Consider the following 10,013-nt stretch of genomic DNA (forward strand, 5'->3'; position numbering starts at 1 on the left):
GTCGTTAGCCGATGTGAACTATTATCCCACGAGCTGCTATTGAGTCAACTGAATAGCTAGGTTATACCTACCTATTGACATTATAACTTAATAATAGATACCTAGATAGATAGATGAACACTTTATAGTTTATTGCACACAAAACAAGAAACAAACCATACAAGAAATTATAAACTAAAAAAAATTGTATGCAGAGGCCTTATTGCTTAAAGCAATCTCCAGCAGGCAACCTTTGGTGAATGGAGAGACTAGGTGTGTTGGAATAGGAAGGTATTGTATAGAAGCAGGCGTTACTTTGCGGAAGTTCATGATATACAAAGAATCAAAATGCTGTGGACAGATTTGCCTTAGCTTTTGATTCTTTGGAACTTGGTTCCTACCTTTACTTAATTTTATCTAAGTGTTTAACTACGTGGTGTGATAGCGTAGTGGTTAGAACATCGGTCCTTTAGGAGGTCGGGAGTTCGATGCTGGGCACGTACCTCTTGATTTTCGCAGTTGTATGTGTTTTATGCTGTTAAATATCATTTTCATTAGTATTTCAGCCAAAAACTACTTCTTTACCTTTTTAGTAAACTAAGAAAAACTAAAACAGGTACGTGGACTTAAAAAAAGTAATACAGAAAATTACAGCACGCGGAGGAATTCGCGGGCAAAAGCTAGTTAGATATAAAACAAATTGTAACTTGGCGTTAGTTACCGAAGTAGGTAAGTACTTATTACTCACTTGATTAATTGCCTGCTATTAAATTAATCATTTCCCACATTGGAATGGACAGCTTCAACTTAATTTCCACATTTTGCATCTATTTCCTTAATCAGTTACACTCATCTTTATTATAACTAAGGTTTACTTAACTATGGGCCATTATCATTCCAGTAATAATGTCGGCAAAAAACAGCAGTATTAAGTTAGTCATAAGAATGTCAAGTCAGTTAGTCACTTGGGGTCAATCCTATTATCTAGAGTTCAGAGTTCTACGTTCAGCGTTTAACAGGGCTCTCTCCGTCACTCGCTTCATACAATCGTAGTTCCAATTTCATTTGAATATTAAGCAACCAAAGTCCATGAACTTTTGCAGACATATTCTAGAAACTAATATCTGTGTCTGTGGTGTTTTAGATTTTTCTAAAAATATGTAGTTTTAAAATTACAGGGGCTCAAAGATTTGTATGAAAATTTTTAAGACCGCGTAACTTTGAAACCGAATATTTTAACAGAAATCTGGAAAACCACAGACATAGATATTAGTTTCTAGAATATGTCTGCAAAATTTCATGGACTTTGGTTGCTTAATATTCAAATGAAATTGGAACTACGATTGTATGAAACGAGTGACGGAGAGAGCCCTCTTAATGTTACCTTTTCCACAACATTGACTGCCAAGTCAGTCTAGACTTTAGTTGTCTCTGACCTGTGTCTCTAACGGTGTTTGGGGGCACGTAGTGTCCCAGTGGTGGGTCTGCTGCGGTGGACATCCCTGGCGGAGTAACGAGGCGTTGTCGGTCCCTTGTGCTCCGTCGTCGGCGGTGGGATGGAACTTCGTGAGGTTTTTAGTCGGTAGGAGTCCGACATAACCACTGTGCTCCCCCGTGGCCGGTGGTATCCATGACGGATTTTCCTCATTGGGTTTTCCAGCAGCGGCCCGGAATTGGGAAGTTGGCGGTGTTACACCCTTCAAATAAGACGTTTCTTTGGGTGTGAAATGTGAATTGTAAAAAAATCCGAATGGCATCGTATGGATAGTTATCCTTCTCACACTATAATATTATAAAGACGAAAGTTTGTATGTGTGTGTGTGTGTGTGTATGTTTGTTACTCCTTCACGCGAAAACCACTGGACGGATTCGGCTGAAATTCAGAATGGAGATAGATAATATCCTGGATTAACACATAGGCTACTTTTTATCCCGGAAAATCAAAGAGTTCCCACGGGATTTCGAAAAACCTACATCCACGCGGACGAAGTCGCGGGCATCAGCTAGTACGTAATAAATTTAAAAAAAGCTTTTTTTTAAATTCTGTCCAAAATCAAACATCATTTAAAAGCATTCTTGTATACTTATCTCTTATCGTAGTTTAAGTTCGTTTTCATGGTCGGCTTTATTTAAACCACATTAACTGCTTATTTTTTGCAAACAGATTAACTTTTTTAATCCTGGGTGGGCGTTATAAGGTACTATAAAAGTGGTTACTGACCTGAAATTTATACAATACCTAATGTTACACTCAGCGGACGATTGAGGCAGCTGTGCTATGGAGTTTCTATATGTGGTCAAGTCAGAAATGAGGAGATCCCCAGCAGAATCAGAGTAACCGACACAACTCAACGGGTTGCGAAGCTGAAGTGGCAATGGGAAGGTACAGGTAGGATACATAGTTCGGAAAACTGATAGATAATGTCTATCAAGTCGCAAGGTAGCTAAAGCCGCTGGATTCAGGCGGCGTATGAAAGTCCCTACAAGAGACATACATAACTAGTGCAATATTTGGACGTCTATCGGTTGATAATGTTGAGATGGAGCACGCGGAACTCGCAGCGAACAACTCAGCTTGCTGTAGATACGTACGAACGCGAACGCTCGCTATGTAACAAACATGTTATATTACGTTTAAACGATGCAGGTCGGTCTCCAGCTTTAAGTGCAATAATTAAATAACTCTGTTTAAATGGCCCTTCGGCAATTAACTTAGCATTCTTGGCACGGTTGTTTCGAATTATAATATTTTAAAAAGCAGCATATTACGCCCGTGTAATGAACCTCGGTAATCTATAGCCATTTGTTGTGATATTTTAAAGATGTACATTTTTCTTGAATGCGTAGGTATATTGAAAATGTACGGACGTACAGTTAGTGCATAAGTGCATAATTTTACAAAACTAGATATTTAAATTATTTTAAACTATTGTAAACTTGTACAATGCCTCACTGCAGAGTATTTTAATTTTTTATTTATTAATTCCTTCTTTTACTTTAAATTTTGATTTAAGTTATTTTTATAGAATTGTCAATTAATTATTATTATCTATACCTAATTCTATATGTTGATCCATACAAATTTTAGTAAACTAGATACAATTCGTTTATGCCAAAGAGAGAGAAAAGTGCCTATTTATCATGTTCGCAACTTCTAGATTTAGGTTTTTAAATATCCTGTGGGATTATTCTTTATTTTCTGGGTTAAAAAAAAGCCTATTTTACTCACCCGATCATTCTTTAACTTGCGAATTTTTGCTTGGAATTATATCCAAGCAAAAATTACAATCTGCTGCAAAGAAAGTTTGTAGGTTTGTCGTTATATCACGCCGTGAGAAGAAAAAGAATTGCAGCGTGATTGAAGAACAAACCTACAAATAAACACTATTTCGCATTTATAAGTAGGTAGTAGAAATTCTAATTTCTCAAAAGTAGGGAGAAAAAATTGTAGAGATCCTATAAGCAGGAGCAGAACCGCATAAAAAGCTAGTGCAGCATTAAAAAATCCCGCTCGGAGTAGTTTGTTGTATTAAAAGACCGTAAACTACCATTATCGCAGCCGGGACGAATCAAACGGTAGCTCGCTCATAAATATGCAAATTACATGGAACCCAAAAATAAAGGAAAGATTTTGATTTTTTTCTTTTCTTTCATACATCAGTGCCATTGGGGAGGATCGAGTGAATGCGGGGAGCCATATTATTGGACTTTTAATAACTATAGAAGGAATATTTCAAATAAAAATCATGTTATATTATTACGTATACAATACTTACACTATGAGATCTTAGTATAAAGCTGTCAAAATCTAGTATGATAGAAAGATGTAAGCAAAAACATCGATTTCTCCGAGATTTCTGGATTGATTTGCAAAGTTTTTTTAATTATAAATCAACAAAACAGTAACAATCATAATATTATCTTATATAGGTGCCGAAGTGATTTGATTTGATCAAAGAGATTCTGTGACCCACGAATAAGGTAGGTATAGGTTATCTTATCGTATTAGGTATCGTATTATCGTAGGTTAGGTATATATAATAGGTATTCGTCTAGTCTCTGGTATTCGTAGATTTCTTTTTGTCACACTGCTGGATCGACAAGGTGACCTAGACTTGAAAACACGATACTTTATTCATTACGTAAGCAGTAATAGTTGTATTGTGAAGGAATTTGTGATAGGTATGCGGTATTTATGTATTTTTAAGGTTCCGTACCCGAAAGCTTCCGCTGTCCGTCCATCCGTCTGTCGAAGACTGTATCTCATGAACTGTAGGTACCTAAATAGGTAGAGGGTTGAATTTTCACAGAGTGTTTTCTATTGCCGATATAACAACAATTATTGATAATAAAAATTTCAAAATGGCAAAAATTTCAAATTGATAAAAAAAAGAAAGAAAGAAAAGAACACCTAGTCAGTTTTATCTTGTGCGATGGCACGGAACCCTTCTTATACGAGCCCGACTCGCACATAACCGATTTTTTCTAACTTGTTTTTGCGTTGGCGTGACTCGATTCTGTTTAATTTATTTATTAAATAGTTTTTATTTTTTAAATAGGTTAGTTGAATTCATTGAAATTCCTGACTATTATAATATATTTCAGTTTATGAATTAAATTTTAGATTTTAGTTTAGGTACCTATTTCATAATAAATTTAGTTTTCATTTATATAATGTTGTAAAAATAAAAAATACGAGTATACCTATTTAATTGTATTCTACAACCTTTATACCAGCACCTCCACGCGATTAAAAAAACATTCAGACAAGACAGGGAAAATCATAGAGATATTAATCACTAGATGATGCCCGCGACTTCGTCCGCGTGGATTTAAGTTTTTTGAAATACCGTGGGAACTCTTTGATTTTCCGGGATAAAAAGTAGCCTATGTGCTAATCCTGGATATTATCTAAATATCTCCATTCCAAACAGCCAAATCCGTCCAGTAGTTTTTGCGTGAAGGAGTAAGAAACATACACACTCACACACACACACATACAAACTTTCACCTTTATAATATTAGTGTGATTCATCCAAGGGGAAAATGCATTAATAAATTCTAGCAATAACTCTTGGACAAGATTGGGGACCCATTAGGGTTGATATACACTGTCGAAGCGAATACGCGCTTTATATTACTTTGTGGAAATAGGTCAATCAATCTAGTGTAAAGTAAAATTTTAAATTATAGCTTCGATTCGCATCCACTCTGTGTCAATGTGAATCGACCTTTAAGTTAAAATTTCTCGTTGAAATACCCTTGTACTGCATATTATAAATTTAAATAATTACTAACACACGGAAGCTAGGGCAAAGCAATTAGGGTTAATCCCGCTACCTAAAACAGGAAAATTATAATAAACAGTGGAAACCATCTCCAGAGAAATATGGTTTCCAGAATCCAGACTGGAATGTGTCTATTCAGTGCTAATGCTATTCTATAACCGCACAGTCTCGCTTTTAATGTTCCATGGATCTTCTCTCAGAATGATAGGGATTTTGGGCGAACCAGCGGTAAATCTTATTTTGACGATTCAAAAGCGCGTGTAAAAGATTATTTGAATAAAAGGATAACATTCTATTCTATTCTATAAAAAACACGTTGGCCAAATGTGGATTGGCAGACTTCACATACCTTTGAGAACATTTAAAAAGCTCTCAAGCAGTTTTCCTCACAATGTTTTTCTTCACCATTAAAGCAAGTGATATTTAATTGCATAAACTTAGCCACATACGTGAACATGAATGCAATTACAATCCATATTATAAATGCGAAAGTGTGCTTTATTGTTGCTTTGTTGGTTTGTCCTTCAATCAAGTCACAACCAAGCATCGGATAGACGTGATTTTTTGCATGGCTATATAATTAAAGACCTGGAGAGTGACATAGGTTTCTTTTTATTCCGGGAAATCAAAGATCTCGCACGGGATTTTTTCGCACGCCGAATTTCACGCGAACAAGGTCGCGGGCATCAGTTAGTTTTATAAATAAATCTTTTCATTTGTAAATAAATCATTACATTTAATTTAATTGACTGCTTGAATATGCACACTACGTTTTAATGGCGAACTCAACGACGAACACAGCCTGTTTACAGGATAAAACTGCGGAGTCCATAAAGAAACGCGTCGTTTCTGATCTTCGTGACTTACATTGCTCGGAAAGTGCGCAAAGCGACTATAAGTCCGTCCCAATTGTCATATTAGGCCTGTTATGTAGACCATCTTGCTGATTTATGACTTTACTTATCTGTGGAGCAAGTTGTAAGCGTCAACGATCATTCATCCATACGAGTTTCTTCCCATGTATCCGAGTTTGTTGCTGGTTCTTCTCTGTAGGAAGAGAAGTAAGTAAGGAAATCTTCACCATTATCTTACGTTAGACGTCCACAGCTGGACATAGGTTTCTTTTTAGGACCCCACACGCCACCATCTTGCGCAGCCAGCCATTCAGCGACCCCCTCCGATACTTTTGATGTGGTCTGTCCACTTAGTTGGAGGTCCTACAACGCTGCGCTTTCGCCAAAGGGATAACTGTAAGGTCGCCATTGTAGTACCTTGGGACTCCAATGTCAATCCTCTACTATATTTAAAAAAAAAGTAGAAAACATAGGAAGATGGATAAAAAGAGGGGACACCCGGATTTGAACCAGGGACCTATCGATCTGCAGTCGATTGCTCTACCACTGAGCTATATCCCCTTTTGTTTCTCCTATGAAAATATTTAAGTCAAGTTGTCATTCTTGCTAGTTAGTAAGTATATTTATTGACCCCCTCCGATTCGTTTGATCTCATCTGTCTACGTAGTGGGAGATCTTCTGACGCTGCGTTTTCCGGTGCGATGTCGCCATGCCAGCACCTTGGGACCCCAAGGTCTACCTATCGATTTCCCGAGCCATGTGCCCTGCCTATTGCCACTTAAGCTTGGCAAACAGCTAAGCTAGTATTTACTTAGGTTACTCTTTAAAAAAAATGCGAGCAAACGGGCGGGTCACCTGTTGTTAAGTGATTACCGCCGCCCATGAACATTTGCAGCACCAGAGGGACCATGAGGGACCGTCCATGCGTTGCCGGTATTTTTCGAACTTGCTGGTCCTTGAATAACCATGTTGTAAGCTACTCTGGTTCCCTTATGGATCTCCTCATTTCTGAGTTGATCAACATCCTACATCTTGGACCATTATAGTGTCCTGAGGCATCACTCTGTCAACAAGTAATATCGTTTTAAACTTAGCTCACCGTTGAGATTCTAACGACCCACCATTGCGTAAAGCTCGTAGGAATTTAAATTCCTCTGGTTCATACCTACTGACATAATCTTCAGAGCGTTTCCTCAGACTGGGCAAACTGTTGAGCATTATCACACTAATATTATAAAGGCGACAGTTTGTATGTGTGTGTATGTTTGTTACTCCTTCACGCAAAAACCACTAAACGGATTTAGCTGAAATTCGGAATGGAGATAGATAATATCCTGGATTAGCACATAGGCTACTTTTTATCCCGGGAAATCAAAGAGTTCCCACGGGATTTCGAAAAACCTGATTCCACGCGGACGAAGTCGCGGGCGTCAGCTAGTACTTAATATCCTGAACGCCTGCCTGAACGATTGCATACGCTTTAGCGCACGAAGGGATTTTTTTTAATGTCTTCCTGCCTTTTTTCCTTCAACATTGCGCACGTAGGTTGGACTTAGTTGGAGGTTGACGCGAAAATTCCAACCTCGAACTGAAATTCTCTCTTGACGTGGCTTGAACGTTCAGGATCAAAATTTGTTGACTTCATCATCATCATCATCAACCTATCGCCCGGCTCACTAATGCGCACGGGTCTTCTCAGATTAGAAGAGTTTGGGGATAGTTTACCACGCTGGCCAAGTAGGTACGGATTGGCTGACTTCACACACCTTTGAGAACTCTCAGGCAAGTTTTCTTTCACCGTTAATTGCTTAAAATTCACATAACTCTGAAAAGTTAGAGGTGCGTACCCGGATTTGAACCCGGGACTTCCCGACTAGAAGGCCAAGATCTTGACCACTAAGATATCACCGCTTTTAGAGTTTATAGGAAGGTATATAAATATACTTTGTTAAAAAAAATTTCAAAATATTTTTATTCAATTAAACATGTGCTTTTGAATCGTCAAAATAATCTACCACTGGTTCGGAATGCCGTTCCTATCGAGAAGAATCAGCAAGAAACTCGGCGGTTGCTCTTTTCAAGTATTCAATTTACAATAATATGCCATACTCTTACAATAGTCAATAGTAATAAAATATTGCAAAAGGAATGTGGTCGAGTATACAAAACACGAAACTATAAAGTTTAATTAAAGTAGGTATCTAGTAGGCAGTTGGTTTTATTCGCAAGCACCCGGAAGAATAAAACATGCTGTTATATTATTATACCGTTTATTATATACTATTTATACATTACGGTAAGTAATTATTCGGTCTCGTTATGACGAATACAAATTAGATACACTACTAATATAATACATATATTTAATTATTCTAAAATACTTTTGACGGTTTTTTGCAGTTAAAATAGTTTTGACGGTTTAATAGCTTGTTCACACAGGCTGCGTAAGCTTTGCGTTGCGTATGCGTAATTGCGTTGTAATGTATGCAACTGTATAAAACATGGCACACCGCTTGCGTAAAGCGTGGACGTATGCGTAACCCGGTGTGTTAGGGGTTTACGCGCCGCACGTGTCACGTGTACGCAATTGGTGTGACCATCTGGATATAAAGTATCTTATCTATGCTTATAAATGTGATACAGACCTATATGTATATACACTCTAACTGTACCTAGCGTATATTATACAGAGTAGGAGATCTACCGAAGCCTGAAGTATACCTTGTATTACACCATATCGATTACCGTCTCTTACGGATTATAGCGACGTAAGCTCACTGTTCGTTGCATTAAGGCTTCACAATTAAGGATAAGGAAATACATTGAATTAAGTCCCAGCTTGATCGGCGAGGCATCTATTTCCCCTCAAGCAAAGGTCAAGTAAATAAATACTTTACAGCGGCACGTGCCCCCAACAATAGTGGTTTATTGCGATTTATTCGCTACTGCTTTTATTTGAGGTGCGGCCACATTGTTAGTGTTTATATTTTTTATTTATTTTTATTTATTTAATTAAAGACTTAATTAAAAAAGAACATTTTACACCAATTGTTGTAGACCAAAGCACTAGACAAAAAATGAGACTGGTGTTTGAAATTTTGCAGCCCAAATAGACCATAGTCTGTGCTAGAGCTGACAAAAAAAAAACCTTTTAACTTTTTTAATTTTAACCTTTGACATAAAAGGCAGGGCATTTGGTAGCTCTTTTGTGCTTTTGTCTTTATGTTTTTAACAATAAAGGTTCCAAATAATACTTAAACATTGTCAATGTCGTAACATTGTAACCTTTAAATAAGTGTCAAACAAAGGTTCCATGCAATTTCATCATCCATTCATACTAATATTATAAATACGATAGCGTGTCTGTCTGTCTGCTACCTTTTCACGGCCCAACAATTTAACCGATTCTAACAAAATTTGGTACAGAGTTAGCTTACTTTTTATCCCGGAAAATGAAAAACCCCACGGGATTGATTATTTAAGATTCATGCGCTTAACCGATTTGTATAAAATTTAGTACCGAGGTGGCTTGCGTCCCTGTAATTGATATAGGCATCTTTTTATCCCGGAAATTCAAACAGTTCCTACGGGATCTTTACATCCAAGCGGATGAAGTCGCGGGCATCCCTTAGTTCAAAATATTTCGGTGACTTGGGTACTGATTGTATTCCGATCAATTTTTTGATCATAAGAAATGCACTGGTAGTCATTTTTTATATATTGTGTATATAGACACATGTATTTTTTATATGAATATAAACCTCGTGGTTTAGGGTTTTAAAATGCCGGAGAAACTGCTTGATTTTCAGGTTTGATAATAATTCTTCAGACGGTCAGGATGTGGTAATACCTTATATTCAAGCGTTAAATTTTATACCCGTAGGGCCACATC

The 10,013-nt window shown here is 37.2% G+C and overlaps 1 non-coding gene across 1 annotated transcript; it reads right to left on the minus strand.

Moving 5' to 3' along the window:
• Positions 1-6,610: 6,610 nt before the first annotated feature.
• Trnac-gca lies at positions 6,611-6,682 on the minus strand. Its single transcript has one exon. It is a non-coding gene; the product is annotated as a tRNA-Cys (tRNA).
• Positions 6,683-10,013: the final 3,331 nt, after the last annotated feature.

The sequence above is a fragment of the Maniola jurtina genome, chromosome 22 (genome assembly GCF_905333055.1).
Source record: "Maniola jurtina chromosome 22, ilManJurt1.1, whole genome shotgun sequence".
In the NCBI taxonomy this organism is placed as follows: domain Eukaryota; kingdom Metazoa; phylum Arthropoda; class Insecta; order Lepidoptera; family Nymphalidae; genus Maniola; species Maniola jurtina.